At 46.1% G+C, this 18,335-nt stretch overlaps 1 long non-coding RNA gene across 1 annotated transcript in view; it reads left to right on the top strand.

Annotated features, from left to right (window-relative positions):
• Positions 1–10,387, top strand: part of LOC113991709 — a 45,709-nt gene extending 35,322 nt beyond the window's left edge. The window contains exon 3 of the long non-coding RNA XR_003542018.2: positions 10,338–10,387. This is a non-coding gene — a long non-coding RNA (uncharacterized LOC113991709). The remainder of the gene's footprint in view (positions 1–10,337) is intronic.
• Positions 10,388–18,335: the final 7,948 nt, after the last annotated feature.

Below are 18,335 nucleotides of genomic sequence, written 5' to 3'. Positions count from 1 at the left end.
CTGGGCCTTGGACACTTCCAGGGATGGGGCAGCCACAGCTTCTCTGGGCGACCTGTGCCAGGGCCTCACCACCCTCACGGGGAAGGATTTCTTCCTAATATCTACTTCTTCCTAATTTCTAGTCCATGTTTTCTACTCAAGAACAAGGTGGAGTTCTTGCTGGAAAACTGTGACAGCAGTGGATTTGGGCTCAGGTTGTGCCTTTTTGGGATTTTTGTTTGCTGCACTGACACATGTGCCATTCCTGTTGTCCAGCCCCTCTGCAGGCTCCTGTCACACCTCCCTGCTGGCTTTGCTTCCTCAAAACTTGTGTTGATGAAGGGAGGACTTGAAGGTCCTGGAGAGCCAAGGGGAACTCCTGGCAGCAGTTGTGGGACCAAACCTGGATATTCCAGATCCAGTCTGAGAAAAGGCTGGTGATGGGAGTGTTTGTCTCTTGGCCTTTTTGTGGAGCTTGGCATTACTGACCTGATGGATTGGAAGGACTCTTCCTCCCCACCAGGTTGGATGGGGCATTGAGCAACCTGATCTAGTGGGAGATGTCCCTGCACATGGCAGGGGGGTTGGAAGCAGATGATCTTGAAGGTCCCTTCCAACCCAAAGCATTCCATGGTTGTGTGATTCTGGGAGCACATGGACTTGTGTGGCTCGCTCCGAGCTGGGGGCTGCTGGGGCTTCTCTGGCTGCAGGGTAAGAGACACAAAATGCCTCATGCTGTTGAAGATACCAACTTCTATGATCTCCCTTGACCATGTTTCACTGGTGCAGAGATAGTCAAATCCACACTTGTGAGCCACCAGGTCCATGGGAGGAGCAGCATCCCTGCTGCTTGCTGCTCGAGCTCTGAATTTCTCTTCTCAAGCTCTTCTGGGGACTAAGAAAGCTCAGCAAATTATTTTTGGGTGGAGGAGAGGAGATGGCTTTCTGTGCTGGCTGTGAGCAAGGAGCTGCCCAGGCTTAGACCCTGGGAAAACTGCAGTGATAAAGAAAAGGGTTTGGAGTCCATGTGAGGAGTTGCTTCACTTTATCTGTGATTCCTTCAAGAGCTTTTCAAGCTTTTCTAAAGGCTTTGTGAGTGTCTCCATCCTCTGTTTAAATCCTGTTCCTCTCCATCCCTCTGCACTTCATAGAGAAGCAAGAAATGACTCATTACACAACCTACAAAGGAACCTTAATGAATAAATGCATTTAAGGAAAAGAAGAAAAGAAAAAATAAGAGTTTTGTCTGGGGCAGGCTGGTGCTTTTGCTGTCTTGAACTCTGAAAGAATAAGTTGGGCTGCTTCTTTTTATTTGATTTTCATTAATTGAGTCGCTTTAGTGCTGTTAAGACTAATAGGACTTTGTTGGGACTGGAGCTCTGGGCCTGTGGGTTGCTTTTTCTATTTTTGGGTTTATTTGGGTTTAATTTGCCTGAAACATCAAGAGCAAAACTTGCAAATCTCCCAGGCTTCTTACTTTTCCATTTCCCTTCTTTCTCCTTCAAGCCTTGATGCTGGCAGCATCCCTTGAGGATGAGGAGCAGGTCAGTGCCCTGCAGTGCTTTTTGGGCATCCTTGGCACTGATCAGAGCACAGTGGTGTATTTTAAAGGACTTGTGGTGTTTTGGAAGTTGGTGGGATCTCCTTGCCTTTCTTTCCTTGGTTTTTCTGCCAAATCCCTGGAACAAATATATATATTTACCTTTCTTTGCTGCTGTGATGGAAGACACCTTGGTGACGCTCCTCCAGTAATAAAATAACCACAGAGACCTGGAGTTTTCAAACTAGAGCTTGTGAATCCCCTTTCTTGCTTCTAAATGTTCTGTTCAGGTTGGGATCTCTCTGCTCGGGACTCCTGAACCGAACAAGATGACAGTGTCCATATACATATATATATAAATAAATAAATAAATAAAATATATAGAAATAAATATATATGTACATATATATAATACATAACATGTAATATATAACATATGATATAATATATAATATATAAATAAATATATATGCACATATATATTTATATAATTCATGCATTGCATAAATTAAAAATATTTATCAAATATATAAAATTTATATAGTTGATTCAATGCTTGAGTTTTACAGTCCGTGAGAGCAATAGGGGCAGTTGCCTGGGGCTGGTGGTGATAACTGGGATTGCACTTGGTTTTAGTTAATGGTGATGGAAGGTGTCCCTGCCCATGGCAAGGGGTTGGAATGAGATGATCTTTGAGGTCCCTTCCAACCTAAACCATTTATGATTCTATGATTCTGTGAATCTTCATTTTGAAGGTTCTCCTTGAATTCTAAAGCTCATTAGAGCTCTTCTTCTCCATGAGCTCCAGGTCTGTTTTTTTTTTTTTTTTTTTTTTTTTTTTGTTTGAATACAGGAATGCAATGTTTTCAAAGGGAGGGAAGAGGGTGAGAAAGAAGTGTGGGTGCTCCTCTGAGACGGAGCCCATCCATTTTTGTCTTGTTATATCTCATTTTTACTTAATGCTGTTACATTATTTCAGCTGTGCTTGGTTTCAGATTCGCTGCAGAGATGAAGTTGCTATAACAACATGATGATTCATAGAAGGCTCACTGCAACAATCTGCTGGTTTTTATTTTCCTATCGTGACGACTTGGATGTTTTTCGTGGGGATTTCTGTCTATTTTCAGGCAGACCCTTCCGTGAGCTCCCTGCAGTGCTTTGCTTTGGATTGCCTGGACTCCAGGTAGTTATACCTGTGCTTGTGTAACACACCCAGACATCTCAAAGCGCTTCCCAAAGGTCAGTGCTGCTGTGGCAGATTGAGGCACAGAGATGTGGGAACAGCCCAAACACCTTCAGCGTGTCAGGTGTGCAAACACAGCGTCTGTGTCTCTGCTTAGGTGGTTCTCCATCTCCTTCTTGCAGTGCTAGTGCTGCTAAACTGATGAACTTCCGAGAGCCTCCCGATCCTTGTTGTTTAAAAAGAGAAGCACAAGTTAAGAGCTGATTCATTTCTCCTCGAAACATGTTGTCAAGTTTTATTTTGCCACCTAAAGGTCCTCTAAAATCACCGGGGAGTTCTGAGGGAGATCCAAAATCATTAATAGAATCATGGAATGGTTTGGGTGGGAAGGAACCCTAAAGATCATCCAGTTCCAACCCTCTTCCATGAGCAGGGATAGCAGGGACTCTCGACCAGGTTGCTCCAAGCCTCATCCAACCTAGCCTTGGACACTTCCAGGGATGGGGCAGCCACAGCTTCTCTGGGCAACCTGTGCCAGGGCCTCTCCACCCTCACAGGGAAGAATTTCTTCCTAATACCTAATCCAAATCTCTCCTCCTTTAGTTTAAAGCCATTCCCCCTTGTCCTGTCCCTCCAGGCCCTTGTCCAAAGTCCCTCTCCAGCTCTCTTGGAGCCCCTTTATGGGCTTGGAGCCCCCCCCGGAAGGGGCTCTGAGGTCTCCCCAGTGCCTTCTCTTCTCCAGGCTGAACCTCTCCAACTCTCTCATCCTGTCTTCATAACAGAGGTGCTCCAGAAAATTTGATTAATAAATCTGCTTCTTTTTTTAGGTTTGTTTTTTTTTTTTATTTTAATTGCAGTCTGCAATAACAGAAATGTTTTATTTAGGTCTTTTAATAGAAAAAAAAAGAAAAAGCCTGGAATTAGGGATGATTGATTTTTCTGTGGAAGATGGCAAATTATACAGAAATATCTACTTCCTGCCAATTTCAAGCTGCTTCTCCTTTGCAAAGAGCAGTCGGGATGGGAAATGTTTCAAGGTACCTCCAGACACTTTGTCAGCTTCTCAGTTCAAAATTGAAACTTGAGCAACAGAAATAAATACCTTCAGGATCTTCAAGCCTCGTGCCAAGAGCTTTCTCCTTTTCTCTCTCCTCTCTCCTCTACCTCAATGGTGAGAGTTTCCAATAACACAAAAAAACATAAAATCATGGAATGGTTTGGGTTGGAAGGAACCTTAAAGATCATCTCATTCCAACTCCCTTCCATGGGTAGGAACACCTTCCACTAGACCAGGTTGCTCAGAGCCCCATCCAATATGGCCTTGAACAATTCCATAAATGGGGAATTGACAATCTCTCTGAGCACCTGTTCCAGTCCCCCACCATCCTTATAGTAAAGAATTTCTTGCTAAAATCTGATCTAAACCTCCCCTCCTTCATTTACTCCTTCCCTGCTTCATTTACATCTGTAAATGGAATAATGTGCCCAGACAACTTTCTTGAAGTCTGTGGTTTTTCTGGTCCTAAAGATTAGATTTATTTTTTATATGAAGTGCTTTGTTTTCCTGCTAACGAATATGGGATTGATTATTTTACTTTATTATTATTATTATTTTTCATTTTTCATTTTTTCTTGTAGCAGGGCTCGATGCCTTTTGGAAAAGTGCTGTTCCTCTTTGCACAGTCCCATGCTGATCACAAAACCATCTGGAGATGACAACATGCTTTTGCCCAGCCTGCCTGTTGAGCTGGTGTCCCTTTTTCTTGCTCAACAACTGGGATGCTCAACAACTGGGCTTTCTGTCCTGCCTAATTGTGTTAAGTTGCATTTGCATCCTAAAGAGAGCGACTAGGAGAGGATGTCAAAGCTTTATATGCATTTTAAAATTCATAAATGCCGTCAGTGGAGTTTAAAACATCAGATAACTGACTCTAAAGGCCTTGCTGAAATGTGCTGATGTCTTTATGCCCTGGGGAGTTGTCTTCCCCTGCACTGGATCTCCAGATCCTACACGGGTTGCTGTCAGCTCTGTGAGGGATAAGGAGGAATCATAACTGTGCAAACAGCTGTGGGGGCTGTGATATCTGTGCACCATCAAGTGAATGGGGCAGTTTTTCGGGGCATCACCTTCTGTCATTGTTCCTATGGCAGGGGTTTTGTTACAAGAAGCTGTTTTCAGATTTCTCTTCCTCCATCAGAGGACCCATCTTCCCCCGGTACCTCTGAGAATGTGCCTTACCAATCCCCACTCCACTTTTTCAGTGTTTTAACATTTCGGAACCACAATAAAAATGCAACAGAAGTGGAGGCAATGGAAAATATATTCCAGTGTGTTCCAAAAATTTCAAGCATGTGAAGGAGGCAAGTCAGCACAGTGTGTGAGATACTGCAGGTATCGCTGAGTTGTTGCTTTCACTTTGTTCCTGGGCATAGTTTTTATTCCTTGTCCACATTGATCATCCCAACCTTATCCCACAGAGCCTCTTCCATGCAGTGAGTTGCAGAATTCTCTTCCCATGACCTCCTCTGGACGTGGGATGAGGACCTTCATGTTTGGCTTGGTGGCTTCTTGAAGGAAAACCTCCTTCAGTTCATCACAGCCGGGACAGTCCTGCAATTCTGGCTTCTGGCTCTTGGTTGTGCTGCTTCTTGTCTTGGCTGTGTTTTCCCAGAGCTGTGCCAGGGGTGGTTGGTGTGATACCAGCGGCCTGGGACAGAAGATGGTGTCTCACCCAACTACTTGGGTGCATGTGGGGAGAAGATGATTCTCTCTCTGAGTCGTGCAATTCCTGTTTCCTTCTATAGGAAATCTGGTAAAATCGAGGGATGGGGAGGAAAGAAAATGGAAAATGTCTTCATATTTCAAGAGGAAGAGCAACAGCTCCTCTGTGGTGGTTGTTTTGGCAGCAGTTTGCATCTCAATTTGAACCCCAAAACAGCCATGAAGTGCAAGCAGCTGTGTTTGCTCTCCCAGAAGGTGTCTGAGAGAGTGTCAGTGTTCCTGCTGTGATTCTGGTAGTGTGATGAGCCATGAAGGAACTGTCACCCCTATCCATGATGGAGATAATTTGAAAAAAATTATCAGTTGGGGCTTGCAGCAAGACCTCAGGAATGACTTGGCTTGTTGTATTGGTGCCTCACTGTTAACCAGGGTTTTCACAGTGCCTTCAGGGCTGTGGGTCAGTGTCTGTCTCAGTGTTCCCTCTTTTAGGATTGCTCATCTCAGCTGGACTTGCGGAATCCTAAGTCCAGGTGTAGCTCAGATATCAGGGTTTTGCTCTGGTTTGGTACTGCAGAGTTACATCTTTGCCCAAAACTTCTCTGTAGGTGAGTAGCTGATGTGCATTGAGGGTGGAGATGCTTCCACAGATGGTTCAGATGGAGGGCCACTAAGTTGATCACAGGGCTGGAGCACCTCTGCTCTGGAGACAGGCTGAGAGACTTGGGGCTGTCCAACCTGGAAACTTGAAGGCTCCAGGGAGACTTTAGAGCCTCTTCCAGCACCTAAAGGGGCTCCAAGAGAGCTGGAGAGGGACTTCGGACAAGGGATGGAGTGGCAGGACAAGGAGAATGGCTTCAAACAGACAGAGAGCAAGTTTAGATTAGATATCAGGAAGAAATTCTTCGCTGTGAGGGTGGTGAGACCCTGGCACAGGTTGCTCAGAGAAGTTGTGGATTTCCCATCCCTGGAAGTGTCCAAGGCCAAGTTGGATGGGACACTGAGCAACCTCGTCTAGTGGAAGGTGTCCCTGTCCGTGGCAGGGGGATGGAATGAGATGGTCTTTAAGGTCCCTTTCAACCTAAACCATTCTATGATTCTTTGGTTCTCAGAAGCTCTTTCTGCCTTGTGACAGGTCACAATGGTGTAGTCCCCAAACTCTGTGTTTGCTGCCACCTGTTCCTTGAGGTTTTTACAGAAGCTGAATCAATTTTCTCCAGGCTTCTATTCTCATTTCTCCTGTGTCAGGGTGATGGCAAAGCCACAACATGCATGAGCCCTTTAGCAATGTTTTCTGAGGGAAAAAACTCATGGTTGCCTTTTCCTGCTCCAAAATATCGGGCAACTACTATTCCTCTGTTCCTCTCCCACCCATTTGTGTTGAGGGATTGAATGTCACCCCTGTGCATGGAGGAACTGCTCTAGAAGCAGCCTTGTGGCTGGTCTGCTGGAGCAGACATGGTGGTGGAGCTGGAACCTTGCTCTGAAGTCTGGTAGCAGCTGTAAGTGCAGCTTCCCATCAGCTCCTTCAGCTGTCGGAGTCTCTTGACGTGACACGGGGAAGTTTCTGCCTGAGGAATTTCAGGGAGTGAGGCGAGGGCGGGTGTGCATTTTAATTTTAGTTCTGCCTGACGGAAGATGCTCGCCAGCCCATCGTATTAATTTCAAAACTCCTCAGTATTGTGCTTGTTTTGCTGGGATAACATGCTGGGTTGACTGGGGAATAAGCAGGCAAAGCAGGAATTTGGGGAACAGTAAAACCAGCCACGCAGACAGAATTTAGTCTGTACAGCCTGTTGGTAACCTGTGTATTCCTTGACCCTGTTCCTACCCCTCGGAAAAAGGTTCTGACCCTGAAGGATCTTTGCATCCTTTTGGATTGTAGTTACTGGATTGGAAAGACTCCAGTTGTCCAGCTCTAGCTCAGCCATCTTCCACTGGTCCCATCTGCTCATTCATCCTCCAGGAGAAACGGAGCCATTGTCCTGCCAGCAGGAGCTGTCGGAAGCTATTTTCATGTCTGGTGCCTGGGCATGACATGGGGAAAGGCGTGGAGAATTCCCAGAAAGGCAGTTGAGTAATGGAACGTGATGGATCCAGATGGAGCAGAGATATCTTCACAAAAAGGCTGCTCTTCCTCCTCTCCAGTTTCTTTGCAGCTGAGCTCTGACAGCGTTAAAACTTCAGTTGGTCCCTGCAGTGTTTGTAGGACCAGGCTTAAGGATCCGAGGTGGCTCAGCAGCGAGGATGGGAATGTTGCAGTGAGGAAGCCTGGATTGATCTCTCCATATCAAAAGGATTGTTATAACAGAGATGTGCAGGGGAGTGTTTTTGTTGATTTGTCTTGGTGCTGTCCCATTTTCCACACCAGAGGCTCCTTAGGTTTTGGGGACATGATGTACATTGTGGTTGTGATGCAGCTTGGGGACACTCCTGGAAAACCCACCAGGCAAATTCCTGTACAGAGCAGCTGTGTTGGACATTGTGCAAGCGAGATACAATCTCTGCCTCCACCTCATGAATTGTGTTGTTGCTATTTTTATTCTTTTTTTAATAAATATTGTGTTTGTGTGCCTGGATGACATTTTCCATTCAAAAAGGGAGGGGAGGAATGAACGTGTCACCCACACCCAAGGTGCTGGGCACATAATTCAGGAGAATTACTCATAAACCTGCAAACCTTGTTATCCAGCTATGAAGGATTTCTGCCACCAATTTCCTCAGTCTGGCCACAATCCTGAAATTAATCTCACCTAAACAGGAGCATTTCCTCACTCAGTGCAGGCAGAAATCGTTTCATTTCATGGCCGAACCCTTCAGACAAAGAAGAAAAAGGGAAAAAACATAGGGGTTGAATCCCTTGTGACTTTGTTGGCCTTGTTTGAGCTGCTCTTCCTCCTGCCTTTTAAAGCTTCAGTGTGAGGTTCTCCCAGCCTCTCTGCCTTTCTTGGAAAATCTTAACATGTTTCCATCTATCATCTCCAGCACCAAAATACCTTCTCCCGCTCCTTGGCCATTCCCATGAATGGCTGATCTTGCCCTTGGGCACACTTATCATGGATGCTTTTCACCACGTTTGCTTCCCAGACAGATCTCCTCTCTCCAAGCCTGCTGTTTTGCTCTGCTGGGGAAAACACAGCTGCCCTGGGGTTTGTTTTGCACATGCAAGTGTAGGTGGAGCAGATTGGAGAAGACTCAAAGCACCTGGGTGACTGCTGAGCTGGGGAGGATGAGAGGGTTTCCCCGTTGTAAACATCTCAGGGGGAGGGGAGGGATCACCCCTTTTGGGTAGCAGATGGGATCTGGAATTACTGGTATTTGGATCTTTTTGCTTGTGAGAACTCTCTTCAGGCTCCCTTAAGTTCATGCTGCTCTATTTCTTTCTCCTGATGGAGAGTCTTCCAGGTTTTAGCTCTTCCTAGCAAAATCTTGCAGTAAACAGGGATAGGGAGCGTGGAATGGTTGAAACCCAGACCTAAATGCACCTCTTACACACTCTTCATCATACTCTTCCTAAATTTATTTTCCTGGAGGAGAGGGTTAGGGTTACCTTACCAAGAGGACATGAGAGGGCTGCTGGGCATGTTCCAAGTGTAGGATGCTGAAGGATGAGGTGGATTTACCACTCATCTGCTAATGAACACTATGGCAAACAAGAGGGGATGGAGTGGGAGGACTGAGCTGAGTTGGACGATGGTGATTTCCATAGGTTAAATCGGCGGGTCGTTGGGAATTACATCCTCCAGCTGTAACAACTCAATAAAATCGATGCTTACAAAACCCCTCACACAATTTGATCCAAATCCTGATTAAACCTCTAGGCTGGTTGTCCCCAGCCTGCTCAGTTACACAAATATTTTTCGTTGTACCTTTTGATGTTTCTCACACCCAGCACCAAGAAGCTGCTTCTCCAGGAGGGGAAATTCGGCTGCCACTGCGTGTAATTGCCTTGGTGTGTTTGCAGAGAGGTCACTCAAGGCTGGGATTGCTGCTATGGGCAGATAATAAATCATTGCCGCAATTTTATCTCTGAATTTTTCTACCTGAGGAAATTGCATCTTGTTTTTTTTACTGATTTTTCTGTATGGAGAATGGAGTTAGTATGTAGTGTTTATATAGGAAATGTTTATTAATGCAATAGGATTTTAAAAATATTCAGCACAGAGCAGTGTGATATTCAGCACTAAATACAGTGTGTGAAGGGCTTCCTCTGGTGTTAATTGAACAAAGCAAGCTCTTGAGAGCTGCCTGATGCTCATCTAGTGCAGGACCTACCTCCCACTGTTGCTTTTTCCTTGCAGAATTGGGTGCTTTTATAGCCAAGAGGTGCTGTTCCTGGAATAAAAGCTAAATTTGGAAGTTCTTGGAAGGTAGGGATGTGTGTGTGTGTTTGATGGCCAGAATGAGAGAGAAACAACCAGCCAAGACCTTGATTCAGCAGGGCTCTCTCTTCTCTCAAATTTAACAGACACTGAAATGCTTAACTGGATTGAGGCCAGAGTGTTCCTCCCATGGCAGGTTTGGGATCTTAAAGAAGGCTGGACAATTAAGCAAGGGATTCCCCTTTTCCATTGAAGGTTTTAATTCATTATTTGTTATTTTTTCAGGCATCTTGCAGCCAATTATAACCCTCCTACTTTTGCACCTCTGCTAATCTGGAAATATTAAAAACTCTTAGCAATTTTAGATGTTTATTTCTAATTTCTTTTAAAAAGAAGATGCTGTTCCCATACTCAGCAGTGATGTTTTGAGGAACCAACACTTGCTTTTGTACCTGTTCTGACAGCCCAGCTCAGAGGCTGCAGGTTGTGTCTGGACACCAGAGCTCGTGGTGCTGATGGTGTCCATGTCCTTAACCTTGTCAGTGAAATAGTTTTATTCCCAGCACTAGTCAGTTGTTTTGCTTTTCCTTCCAGATTAAAAGAAGGTCTAAGACCGGGGGAGCAGGACGAAGGAAGCAGTTGGTAAGAGCATCTCTTCAGGACAGGGTCCCCTGCACATGGAATGATGAGGCTCAGGCAGATGAAAATAAAATTTTGCCCTTGAGAAATGTTTTTTTTTTTTTTTTCCCTGGATTTCATTTATAGGATTTCCCTCGCTTTTGGACTAAGTTATGAAAAGTGAGAGCTGGTTTATGAAATTCTGATGGTGAGGCTGGGGAGGGAGTCCCAGGGTGTTGTTATCTTCTCTCACATGGAGAACAACCTTCTCCAAGAGCTGTCTCAGAGCTTTGGCCATATTTTTGTGTTCTTCCTGCCTTCTCATTGTGCTGGTCCTTTGATGATTTCATGTCTTTGATTTCTAGAATTTGTTATGTACAGAAAAAAATTAAATGCAGGAAATGGCCAACACATGGGTGTTTAAAGATCTCATGCAGAATTGGAGTCATAGAAGAGTCTGGGTTGGAAGGGACCTTTGAAGGTCATCAAGTCCAACTATCTTGCCATGGGCAGGGATACCTTCCACTGGATCAGGTGGCTCAGAGAGTCATCCAACCTGGCCTTGAATGTTTCCAGAGATGGGGCATTTACCACCTTCCTGGGCAATCTGTGCCAGTGTTTTGCCACATTCATCACAAAAGATTTCTTCCTTCTCTGTGGTCTGAACCTCTTCCCTCTTTCAGTTCAAAACCATTACCTCTTGTCCTGTTACTGCAGGCCTTGCTAAAAAGTCTGTCCCCTATTCCCTGAAATTACTGAAAACCATGTTGTTCTGTGGGTCTTCAGGTTTAACTTCACGTTCCTTATCTTGGAAGCTCCTGCCAGGGTGGTAAAGCCTTGCTGGTCTCCTGTGCAGTGTGACAGGCAGGGAGGGGGGCTGGTCTTATGCCACACTGGTGGGATATGCTTGTGTCCCTTGGATGTTCACTGGTCCACTCCCAAGGATATTGATTTTTGGTCCAGCACCACATTCAGGAGTGGCAAAAGAGCCAAAGCCAAGCTCCACTGGCTTTTTCTGGGACTATTCTTTCCCTCCCGACTGTTTTAGCTCCCCTTGGAGGTGTAGGGAGCTACTGCAGAGTTACAGGACTCTTCCCTGGTGTTTCTTGAGGCAGCAGCTCTGATTCCTCACCTGCAAGGCTCGTATTTGGGGAGAGAGCAGTGCTTTGTGTAATTCTCATTTCCCTGTGGCGGCACTGGTGCTGAATCAGTGTGACAAGTGTCCCTTTTGATACGGGTGATGTTTCCCTAAATTCTGGTGCTCATTGCCCCTGGATCTCCTTGCAGCAGTAACTGCAAGTGTTACTGCTGTCCTGAATAGTCCCCCAGTACCACATTTGGCTTGAGAGACAACATAAATCGTCCTCCTACAGGGGTCTGGACTGAAAACCAGAGGATTTGCCTTTCAGTATGAGCTACTTGTGCCTTAAAACAAACCTTGCTGAAGGCATCTTTTCTCAGCTTTACAGCTTTCCCTTTCCATCTCTTACTTTGGTGTGCACTTTCTTCTGTGTGGCACAAAGGACTGGCTACATGGGAAGAAGGCCAAGAAGGCCAGTGACATCCTGGATTGTATCAAAAATAGCATGGCCAGCAGGACCAGGGAAGTGATTCTCCCTCTGTACTCCTCACTGGTGAGGCTGCATCACAAATCCTGTGTCCAGTTCTGGACCTCTCATGACAACAAACACATTGAGGTGCTGGAGCATGTCCAGAGAAGGGCAGTGGAGCTGAGAAAGGGTCTGGAGAACAAATCTGATGAGGAGCAGCTGAGGGAACTGGGGGGGGGGAGGGGCCTCAGCCTGGAGAAAAGGAGGCTCAGGAGGGACATTATTGCTCTCTACAACCACCTGAAAGGAGGTCGTAGCCAAGTGGGGGTCAGTCTCTTCTCCTAGGTAGCAAATGGCAGGACAAGAGGAAATGGTCTCAAGCTGCATCAGGAAAGGTTCAGTTTGGACATCAGAAAGAATTTCTTCATGGAAAGTGTTGTTAAGCATTGGAAAGGGGTGCCCAGGGAGGTGGTGGAGTCACCATCCCTGGAGGTGTTCAAGAAGCGACTGGACATGTCACGTAGTGTCCTGGTCTCATTGACAAGGTAATGATCAGTCAAAGGGTCGGCTCAATGATCTTGGAGGTCGTATCCAAACTAAAGGATTCTGTGATTATTCTATGAGTGTGGCCTCTGGGAGCAGCCAAGACCAATGGGTTGGAAAGCTGTAGGCAACCATGTGATGGTGAAGATTGTTCCAGCAGTGAGGGTGGAAATAACAGTTGTGGCATCTCTGTATCTGTGACCCATCTTGCTTTTGCTGGGCCTGGAGTCACGAGCCTGGTGCAGGGCATTGTTGGTGATGTGAATAATGAAGGACACCAGGTGTGATGAATGTGGAAGTCCCGTCGCCCTTCAAGAGATGCATTGATGGTGTCAGCCAAGCTGGGGCCAAGATATCTCTACCCAGCTGTCCTCATGGTCCTTGGCTGTGCTGACAACATCTTGGTCCCCGTCAGTGTGTTGACCTGTCCCAGCTCACAACTGTTCCTGTGTTGTCTTTGTGCTCTTGGACACTTGCTGATCTTCCTCTCCCCACTCCACGTGTACCCTGGGTCTGGTGCTCTGCCTGTCAATGTGCTGCAAGGTGAGGATGAGGAAAGTAGGTGGGAACTGTTTGGGGAGAGTCACCCCAGCTTCAGGTTGGGTGTGAGATGCTCTTCTTGATGCTCTTGAAAACCCTGCTGTTTGGTAGCCACATGGGGTGCTTTGAGAGCAAAGCTACAGAAGGACATCTCTTGCAGCAGAGAGACCTTATCTCTTCCTGCTCAGATTTGCTCTTTTTCACCTGCTGAGACCCTGAAAGTCCAGGCGGTGGAGTTTTTAGCTCCCTGATTCTCTGTGCCAGTGAAGGCACTTTTGCTGGAAGGGGTGTGCAGGGCTCAAGCACAATGTGCTCCCTGGCCCCAACCCGCTTCATCCACATGACCAAGTGTTTGCTGGAGGCTACTGAGGTCTGGAGAGGCCATTCCATGCTGAGTAGACCAGCAGGTCCTCCCTGGGGACGTTGTTCAACTGGCCTGACCCATTCTTCAGCCATTCAGGTTACGCAAGTGAGAGGTTGACTGGGGCTAAGCTTCTGCCTGGATTTGTGTCCAGGTGGGAGCACTGAGCATCAGCTTCACTGCTCAAACTTCTCCCGTGTGACCAAGTGGTATTCTTTCTTCTTTTTTCTGACTGGCCACTTGTGCTTTCATGTAGAGGTGATTGGAAAAATCAGCTTTTTGTATCAGTGCTTAAAAATACATACATGTGCACGAAACTGCATGTAAAATATACCTTTCTTAGTTAAACCAAGTGGAGATTTAACATGTATGGGTTGATGCCCTTATTGTGCCCAGGTCCTTGCTAGATCTTGTTGCATTTTCTCATTATCCCTATCCTGATCTTTTCAGGTGTTGCTGGTGAACTTCACAAATGCTGCTTTTCATGTACTGTTTCATCGTGTGCTGATTTTGTCTTTAGGGGTGTGAAGGAATTGGGGGTGTTGTTTTTCCAAGGGCACATTCAAAGGCTCAAAGCTGATGAAGGGACGAGAAGAAATGGCCTCAAGTGGTGCCAGGAGAGGTTTGGGTTGGATATCAGGAAAAAAATCTGCACTGAAAGTGATATCAAGCATTGGAAGAGGCTGCCCAGGGAAATGGTGGATTCACCATCCCTGTAAGAACTTAAAAAATGTGTGGATGTGGCAGTTGGGGACATGGTCAGTGGTGGCCTTGGTGGCACTGGGTTAGTGGTTGGACTAAAAGATCCTAAAGTTCTTTTCCGGGCTAAACAATCCTGTCATTCTTCTGTGGACTCACTGGTGGACTTGGCTTTCCATTGCTCCTCTCCCAACAGGCTGCTCCATATCCTCATTCCTCATGTGATTCCTTGTGACACTGCTCTGTGGGATGCCATCGAGTGTGTATGGAGAGAAAAAGGATCCATTCTACAACATCCTTGTGCAGCATTCCCAGCTGTCAGCATGTGATGTGCACAGTGTGGTGATCCAAAAAACCTTCTCCCTGGGTGGTGGGTTAATCTGATAACCACCCACACCTGCCTTTGGCTGGATGTCCTGAGGTTTGGCATCAGTGCACCCCCCATCTCAGAGCACTGGGCAATGTCTCCAGGCTGTTAGCATTTCCTGTTTCCTCAAACCAGTTTCTTGGCCAGCATTTCAGCACTGGGGTGGTTTCTGGCCAGATTTCCCTGGTGTGGTGGTCCCTGCTCAGTGAGCAGTGCTGGCTTCGCCTCCACAGAGCCTGTGGTGTCCATCCTGCTACTTTTTCCCTGCCTCTCAGTCCCTGCATTCCTGCGAGGGAAAAAGATAATCACTGTGTCGGGTTTGTAGCAAACTCTTCTCAAAGTGACAGCCCTGGGCAAAAGCTTAATGTGGTGTGTTGGGATTGCTGATTTGCTGGGCCACCATCCTGATCTTCTTGGCACTGGAAGAGTTGCTGCTCTGAACTCCCTTGGTTGTCTTTGTTGAGAAATGCTGCCTCCAAGTAACTGAGGATCTGCACAGATTCCCTGGTCTTCCCTGAAGAAGTAGGAAGGTGTTCTCCCACTTTGTGTTTGGCAGGGCAGAGCATTGCAAACAGAGGGGAGCTTTCCGTGGTTGGATGCGAACGTCGCTGTCTGGCTGTGGGAGGTGTCTGCCATGCACCACATGGGCAGAGGGTTTCTTGTGATCTGGGATTGCTCCTCAGACGGGGAAAACCTGGATGTGAAGGAATTTATGATCAGAGGGCTGTAGCGACTCTCCTGAGAGAGTGGGGGCTGTTCAACCCAGAGAAGAGAAGATTCTGGGAGACCTTAGAGCACTTTCCAGTGCCTAAAGGGTCTCCAAGAGACATGGAGAGGGACTTTGGACAAGGGTCTGGAATGACAGGATAAGGGGGAATGGCTTCACACTTGCCATAGGACAGGTTTAGATTGGATATTGGGAAAAAATTCTTCCCTGTGAGGGTGGCGAGACACTGGCACAGGTTTCCCAGAGAAGCTGTGGCTGCCCCATCCCTGGGAGTGTTCAAAGCCAGGTTGGACGGGGCTTGGAGCAACCTGGGACAGTGGAAGGTGTCACTGCCTGTGACATTGGAATGAGGTCCCTTCTCATTCCAGGATTCTACGATTTTCTTTGAGATGTGTGGGGGGATACAGGGAAGTGAAGGACAGCTATTTCAGCAGCTCTTGCTGAGGGCAGCTCCTGAATGTCTGTCAGCTTCAAAAATGGGGTTAATCCCCACCACATATTAAGAGATTGATGAAAGCTTTCCTGTGCAGTTCTTTGGACCAAGCACCGGCACCTGAAAACACGTGGAGTATGGAAATTCCATGTTGTTCCCAGTTCTCCCTGTACAGTAGCAATCACAAGTCAGCTGGGGGCTATTTTCCAGCCTATCAATGTCCTCTTTTGCTTCTAAGGTGGATTGGGGGAAAGATGAGTGTCCTTGACCTCCCTCTGTCAAATGGCTATGAACTTCTGCTTGGGATTCTGTGATGGGGCTGACGATTTACCTTGATTTATTTATGTATCCATTTTTAAAAGGAAGAGAGGGATTGATTTTTCTCTTTTGACCTGGAATTTGCAGAAGCCCAAGTTCCACAATTAAGAGCATGTTACTCCTTGTCTTAAGACAAAGACATCTGTGCAACCACCTTCAAACTTCGTGCAGGGAGCTGCCAATTAAACTGTCCTGTGTCAGGCTGGACTTTTTGGCTGCAGCCTCCAGTTTTTCAGGGCACATCAGCATATTTTGGATTGTCTGCATCCCTGGGCCTTACAACTTCCTGTTCACTCCCCCTTGCCAGGTTTGGATTTTTTGGGTGTGTTTTAAAAACACCTCCTGCACAGCCAGGCAGGTTTGGGGTGGCAGCTGGTGCACCGGGCATCATGCAAGGTACCTGCAAAAGAGGCAAATCCAGATGTCCCTTTTGTTTTCCTGAGCAGTGAGGAAGAAGCTGATGTGAGTTACTTCTGCCTTTGGAGATCCAAAAGGCTGAACATATTTATCTTTTAGCTGAATGAGGTGGCAGTTCTCCAGCCACCTTGCTGCAAGTTTAAGGTTATTTTATGGAGCCTTGGTGGGGATCTTTCCTCTTTTTTTCTGTCCTCTCCCACTATGTAAAGATGGAGATACAATATATGGGGTGGTGTTAGAGAGGGTTCTCTGGGAATCATGGAATGGTTTGGGTTGGAAGGAACCTTAAAGATCATTTTGTTCCAACAACAGAATCCTCTTGCAAACCTACACACAGTTCAACACTGTGATCAGCATCCCTCAGATATGGATCACAATGTTGAGCTGTGTGTAGGTTTGGAAGAGGATTTTCTTGGCAGCTGCAGAGCAGAGGGAAGGCAAACAAGCAGAGATTGAACAGGAATGGTCTCCAGAACCCAAAAAAATACTGAGCCAGCATCAAACACTAAGACAAGGAAACCCTGTGGCACCATCCAAATCTGCTGGTGCATGAATTCCAAGGGAAAGGACAACCACTGTCTTCTAAAATGACAGTTTTCCTATGAAATTTGAAATGCTGGTGAAACTGAAATTCCTGGTGAATTCCCAACTCAACTCCTCTTCCCGCCTTCATCTTCCAGACAGGTACAACCTATAGCAGGGGAGGAGAGTTCACCATCCCTGGAGATTTTTAAACGCAGATTGGACGTGGCACTGAGTGCCATGATCTAGTAAATGGACTGGATTTGGACCAAGGGTTGGACTCGATGATCTCGGAGGTCTTTTCCAACCCAATCGATTCTATGATTCTATGATTCTATGATAAAGTCAGGCAGGGACAAAATACAGTGCCTGGCACTGAGGGAGTGTTTTAGCATTTCAAGATGGTTTGAATCAATGTTTTTGCTGGTTTAATGTGGTTCCGAAGGTTGGTTCATGTCATCAGTCCCAGTCTCCTCAACAGCATAATTGCCTGAGATGATCTGCTCTGGCTCAAGCTGACCAGCCAGGAAGGATCTTGCCTTGGACACATTTGAGTTAGGAGTATATTTTGAGTTTGAAAAAATGTTCTCTCTCATTTTTGAGAGAGCAGTTGGGAAGCAGAATGAAGAAATCTATGTTGGTTTTTTTTTCAGAACTGAACATAAAAACAAATAAATGCAGAAAGAAATAAAGAAAACCTGCAAACAGAGAGTTAATAAGTCTCAACTTCAGTGCTTTTGTGTGTGAATATTATTCCAAAAGCCTCACTGGGATCAAAGCATCTTTGCTGAATGCAAAATATTGTCTGTGCCCGCCGGCGCTGCTGCCTCTCAACAAGGTGCAGTTGTTCAGTGAGTAGTTACAATTTGGGGGGAAAAGATCTAAGAAGTGATTAAAAAGTAATTTAAAATATCTGTGCTTTCCCATTAAGCTGTTGCCAGTGGCATTAAACAGTCTGTTTCTCCCCCTGCACTTATTCCCAGCCTTTTGTTGGGCTGTGGGTGTTTGTGTGATGAAAGAAATAAAATTACGTCACGTGTTGACCAGAGCTCAGCAACTGAAGCATGTGGAAGAACCTCTGTTGGCAAACAGCAACCTGTGGCTGGGGGCATTGATTTCTTTAGGAATTACTAAATTTGGCATAGCAATGTATTTTTAAATAGCTTCAGACCCTCCCAGTGCCACTTAAGGAAAGGGAGTTATTTCTATTCTTTCTCCGCCCTGTAAATTGGACCAGGAAAAATTGGACCAGATATTTTCCTTCCCCTTCCTCTTCCCCTTCCCCTTCCCCCATCTCCTCCCCTTCCCTTTCTCTGCAGACTGCATTCCTTTTCTTTTTCCTTTCTGTGCCTTTTCCTTCCATTTTTTCCTTCCATTTTCCTTTTTCCTTTCCTTCCTTATCCTTTCCCAGTTTCTACAGTGAGGAGAAGTGAAAGCAGGTTAAACTAAGAAGTCCGATGCTGGAAAACTACAAGACATGAATCACAGAGTAGTTCA

The sequence above is a fragment of the Pipra filicauda genome, unplaced genomic scaffold (genome assembly GCF_003945595.2).
Source record: "Pipra filicauda isolate LSUMZ 115617 unplaced genomic scaffold, ASM394559v2 scaffold402_size659489_pilon, whole genome shotgun sequence".
NCBI classification, from domain to species: Eukaryota; Metazoa; Chordata; class Aves; order Passeriformes; family Pipridae; genus Pipra; species Pipra filicauda.
Note: the sequence above shows the minus strand (reverse complement) of the source record. Positions and strands in the feature narration are given on the sequence as shown.